Here is a 6,000-nt window from a genome sequence, read left to right as displayed (position 1 = left end):
TTGGTGAGGTTGAACTCCAGGAGCCAGTTGCTGAACCAAGTCTGCAGCCTGTCAAGATCCCTTTGTAGTTGTGCCTGGTCCTCATCCAATTGAATTCTTCATCAACTTCACATCATCTGCAAACAGTGACACTTCTAAGTCTATTCCTTCCATCATGTCGTTCACGAATACCAGGAACAGTACCGGTCCTAGGACTGACCCCTGTGGAACCGAGCTCGGCACAGGCGCCCACTCGGACACCTCGCCACGTACCATGACTCGCTGTTGTCTTCCTGACAGATATTCCCTAATCCATTGCAGTACCTTCCCTGTTATCCCTGCCTGGTCCTCCAGCTTTTGCACTAATCTCTTGTGTGGAACTGTCAAACGCCTTCTTACAGCCCAAGAAAACGTGATCTACCCATCCCTCTCTCTCTTGTCTTACTGCTGTCACCCTGTCATAGAACTCCATTAAGTTAGTGACACAGGATTTTCCGTCCCTGTAACCGTGCTGGCTGTTGTTGACAAGCTCATTCGTTTCTAGGTGCTCCACCACTCTGCTCCTGATAATCTTCTCCATGACTTTGCATACTATATATACATGTCAGTGACACTTGCCTGCAGTTAATGCTTCGTGTCTGTCTTCTTTTTTTAAAAAAATGGGACTATATTTGCTGTCTTCCATACATCAGGTAGTCGACCTGTTTCGATAGATGTGTTGAAGATTGTTGTTAGTGGTACACAAAGCGCCTCTGCTCCCTCTCTCAGAACCCATGGAGAGATGTTATCCGGCCCAATCGCCTTTAAGGTATCTAGCACGCTTAGCAGCCTCTTCACTTCTTCCTCGGTTGTATGTACTGCGTCCAACAGGTAATGGTGTACCCCACCCCTCCGTCTTTTTGAAGTTTCTTCTGTCTCCTCTGTGAACACTGCTTTGAATCTCATGTTGAACTCCTCACATACTTCACCGTCGTTTCTTGTGATCTCCCCTCCTCCTTTCCTCAGCCTGATTACCTGGACATTGACTGTTGTTTTCCTCCTGATGTGGCTGTGCAACAGCTTCGGGTCGGATTTGGCTTTCGGTGCTATGTCATTTTCGTCTTGTCATTGAGCCTCCCTTCTTACCTTCGCATATTCATTTCTGGCTCTACGACTGCTCTCCTTATTCTCCTGGGTTCACCCACTCTGATTTTCCTTAGGATCCGATATCCCGTAGGAAAGATGGCATCTGTTATCATTCCTAAGAGCTTGGTTTCCAGGAGAGCTATGATGTCTGGTGATGGCTCTGACTCTTTCGTGCCACTCATCCAACTTATTAGTTATTCCATACCTTCAGTTTCCTCTCCAGCACTGTGAGGGTGGGGAACCTGGCAGTGTGCTTTGGGATTCTACAGCATAGTATGGGATGGTGGTTGTGTGGATTGTGGTTTGTGTTGAGATAGCGTGTTTGGTTGTGGGGTTCTGAGGGGTGGCTCTGAGTATGATTGCTCTGTCCTGCTCTGGTTGTCTTCTGCTGACTCTGTATTTTTTTTCTCTTCCTAGCCCCCTTTCGTTTCTGTGTTCTCTCCCTCAGCTACTGTCGTTCTGATCTTATGTCTGTCTGTCTGAGAACACCCTCTCGTATGTTGATGATTCCTTCAGCCGTGGTTTCTCTTGCAGGATCCTGTTCTGCACCGTTTCTGTCTTGGATCCCATTTGTACATGGCCACTGTCGCCCTTATTTTTTTCCCTAACTCTTGGTGGCATGGTCGTGTCTCTTCATTGGACCTGTTCCTCTCTCCCTCTTCTCCCCCTTCCCTTCCTGCTATCCCTGCTCCCAACAGCTCTCCCGCTTCATTCCTCGGCCCTACTTGGTAGACTGAGAGGGCTCCTAGTTCAGTAAGGGTGTACCTGCTCCAGATACTATGTCTCTTCTGGGCAATGGCCCTGTAACTCGCTTCAGTCTATTTACCTCATATTCTCGGGCCCGTATCCTGGTTTCTGCGGCTTCGACTTGTAACTCTCATTTCATCTCTGCCTTCATCCTATTTTTCTTTCTCGCAGAAGGTTCACCTAGTTTGCTCTCCCACTCTTGTTCCATCCTTTTACATTGCTCTTCCATCTATTCTTCCTTACCAGGACCATCTTCCTCTGATCCCCTGAGCCTTCGACTTCGACTTGAGTGCACTCACCTAGTTGTGGTTGCAGGGGTCGATTCATAGCTCCTGGCCCCGCCTCTTCACTGGTCGCTACTGGGTCACTCTCCCTGAACCATTAGCTTTATCATACCTCTGCTTAAAGCTATGAGAGGATCCTGTCTCCACTAAATCGCTTCCCAAACTATTCCATTTCCTGACAACTCTGTGACTGAAGAAATACTTCCTAACATCCCTGTGATTCAGCTGTGTCCCCTTGTTGTTGTGTCCAGCTTGTCAATTCCTCTCTGTATTTTATATGTCTCGTGTGTGTGTGTGTGTGTGTGTGTGTGTGTGTGTGTGTGTGTGTGTGTGTGTGTGTGTGTGTGTGTGTGTGTGTGTGTGTGTGTGTGTGTGTGCGCGCGCGCGTGCGTGCGTGCGTGCGTGCGAAACATTTTTCATTTTATTTTAATTATCTGAGTGAAGCTTAATGTTTAACTTTCTTGTGAGTTTTAAGATAAAAAAATATCTTCTAAGTAAAGGAAAATACGTAAACACAACATTGTGCAAACTTTAAATGGTCAGACATTTCACTTAAACATTGGCATTGTTATAGTACAAACATTGGTAATTTACACCCACAAAGATGTTTAAAATTTCACGAGAGCAAACACTGCAACATATTTATTACAAAACTTTTCGGTCGTTGGATCTAGAAGACATTAAAGTCCCAGGACCGAAACGTTTTCTAATAAATGTTCTAGCGTTTGTTGACGTATCTTTTCAGATTTACTTCGATTTCTTAGCGATACAACTGACAAATTGTCAACCAACTCTTTCCTTAGATTAAGATACACCAGCGTTGTTTCTAGACGATATTCAGTGTTTCAAAATATGGACCCAATTTCGAAGTATTATATTTCGAAATCGAGTCCATTGTTTTGAAACACCCTGTATTTTTAAATTATTCTTAAATTATCGCATGGGAATCATTGTCGCAGTTCAATATAATTAGGAAATTTTACAAGATCCGTCTCAAGAACCATCAGAACCTTTTTCTATATGATATACATCAGAAACCTTGGAGTGGTAAGGAAATCCCGACCACTATTGGTATCCTTTTTGGGGGGATACCTAAATAGGGAACAGAGCAATTAAATATTAGAGAAAGGCTCGTGGTGTCCTGCCTTCTGTGTGTGGTACATAGTTACAGGGAAAAAGAGACATGCTTCTGTTGTCCTCCACTCTTCTTTGGTACATAGTTACAGAAATTGAGCTATGCTCATGGTGTCTGGTCTTCAATGGTACGCGATATAGTAATTGTGAGTAATTGAAATAGTCAGGTACACTCCTGAATTAACTCTCACACATAATTAAGCAGAACTCTGGCGCATCATTTAACAGAATAAATACACATGCTGATATTGACGTTCTTGGAGACAAGTGGAATTTTAGGAACAGTGGGTCGCATCACTCTCCCTTCCTCGATGCCCACCTCTCAACTACCAAACTTACACTGTCTGAACATTAAACTAGGAACTTATGGTTCCTGAATAATTTCTAGAACTATTAAGCCAGTAACATTGGCAAATTATGTGTAAACTGAATGAATTGATCATTAAAAATTTTTAATTATTACAATATAAATATTTATAAAATTAAGACGCCCAGTTATTCCTTGGTGTTTACATTCTAATGTCTCCCTAAAGGTAGGCAACTAATATTGGCCATTAAATAGTTACACTAGCTATTACGTGAGAAATAAAACTCACTGGGAGACGAAAACATTTATTAATTTCCACTCGGTAGATGCTTCTTGATCCTGTCAACCCGCATCTCCTGTTTCTGTTATTATCTTCTGATATTTACAGCATACATCGGTATTATTCCAGATGATCCCCACATTAACTCATTTTACAAAACAAGGAGGCTTTAGGAAAGGTAGGGGGTGTGTGGACCAGGTGTTTACAGTGAAACATATAGGTGAACAGTATTTAGATAAAGCTAAAGAGGTTTTTGTGGCATTTATGGATTTAGAAAAGGCGTATGACAGGGTGGATAGGGGGGCAATGTGGCAGATGTTGCAGGTGTATGGTATAGGAGGTAGGTTACTGAAAGCAGTGAAGAGTTTTTACGAGGATAGTGAGGCTTAGGTTAGAGCATGTAAGAAAGAGGGAGATTATTTCCCAGTAAAAGTAGGCCTTAGACAAGGATGTGTGATGTCACCGTGGTTAATATATTTATAGAAGGGGTTGTAAGAGAAGTGAATGCTAGGGTCTTGGCAAGAGGTGTGGAGTTAAAAGATAAAGAATCAAACACAAAGTGGGAGTTGTCACAGTTGCTCTTTGTTGATGACACGGTGCTTTTGGGAGATTCTGAAGAGAAGTTGCAGAGGTTAGTGGATGAATTTGGTAGGATATGTAAAAGAAGAAAATTAAAAGTGAATTTAGGAAAGATTAAGGTGATGAGGATAAAAAGATTAGATAACAAAAGATTGGATATCAGATTGGAGGGAAAGAGCATGGAGGAGGTGAATGTATTCAGATATTTGGGTGTGAATATAATGCAGAGAATTTGCAGTTTGGAAGTTAGGAGGAGGTGCGGGATTGCCAAAACTGTTGTCCAGAGGGCTGATGACGGGTTGTTGAGGTGGTTCGGACATGTAGAGAGAATGGAACGAAACAGAATGACTTCAAGAATGTATTATTCTGTAGTGGAGGGAAGGCGGGGTAGGGGTCCGCCTTGGAAAGGTTGGAGGGAGGGGGTAAAGGAGGTTTTGTGTGAGAGGGGCTTGGACTTCCAGTAAGCATGCGTGAGCGTGTTTGATAGGAGTGAATGGAGACAAATGGTTTTTAATACTTGACGTGCTGTTGGAGTGTGAGCAAAGTAACATTTATGAAGGGGTTCAGGGAAACCGGCAGGCCGGACTTGAGTCCTGGAGATGGGAAGTACAGTGCCTGCACTCTGAAGGAGGGGTGTTAATGTTGCAGTTTTATAACTAAAGCGCGCCTCTGGCAAGACAGTGATGGAGTGAATGATGAAAGTTTTTGTTTTTTGGGCCACCCTGCCTTGGTGGGAATCGGCCGATGTGTTAATAAAATAAAATAATTCTTATCAGCTACGATTGGTCACGTTTCAATTAACACTCATTAGAACACACTACGCCATTATCCACCGGCAACCCCCTCGAATGTTGACTCTTGTATCATTCAACATTTTAGTCACATCAACACTACACATTTACACTACTTTATATAAACACTTATATTATTAACACAATAATTACAGGAAAATTATATAAAAAAAAAAAATCCACAGTAATAGAGCTTTGCTGGTGGTGTCTGGTCATTATTGATGAATGATACAGTAGAGCTTTGCTGGTAGTGCCTCTTCTGTGGTACATAAAGTAAACATTTGCTAGTTGTGTTTTGTCTTGCATGTTACATAATAAAGAAACAGAGCTTTGCTGGTAGTGCCTCTTCTGTGGTACATAAAGTAAACATTTGCTAGTTGTGTTTTGTCTTGCATGTTACATAATAAAGAAACAGCTTTGCTGGTAGTGCCTCTTCTGTGGTACATAAAGTAAACATTTGCTAGTTGTGTTTTGTCTTGCATGTTACATAATAAAGAAACAGAGCTTTGCTGGTAGTGCCTCTTCTGTGGTACATAAGTAAACATTTGCTAGTTGTGTTTTGTCTTACATGTTACATGATAAAGAAACAGAGCTTTGCTGGTAGTGCCTCTTCTGTGGTACATAAGTAAACATTTGCTAGTTGTGTTTTGTCTTGCATGTTACATGATAAAGAAACAGAGCTTTGCTTGGGGTACATCATCTTCTGTGATAAATTTATCAAACACTTTGTTTACATTTTAAGTATGTTGTACGGCACAGAGCTTCTAACCTGAG

This window comes from Cherax quadricarinatus, chromosome 3 (genome assembly GCF_038502225.1).
Source record: "Cherax quadricarinatus isolate ZL_2023a chromosome 3, ASM3850222v1, whole genome shotgun sequence".
Classification (NCBI taxonomy): Eukaryota; Metazoa; Arthropoda; class Malacostraca; order Decapoda; family Parastacidae; genus Cherax; species Cherax quadricarinatus.
This window is presented reverse-complemented; position numbering follows the sequence as displayed.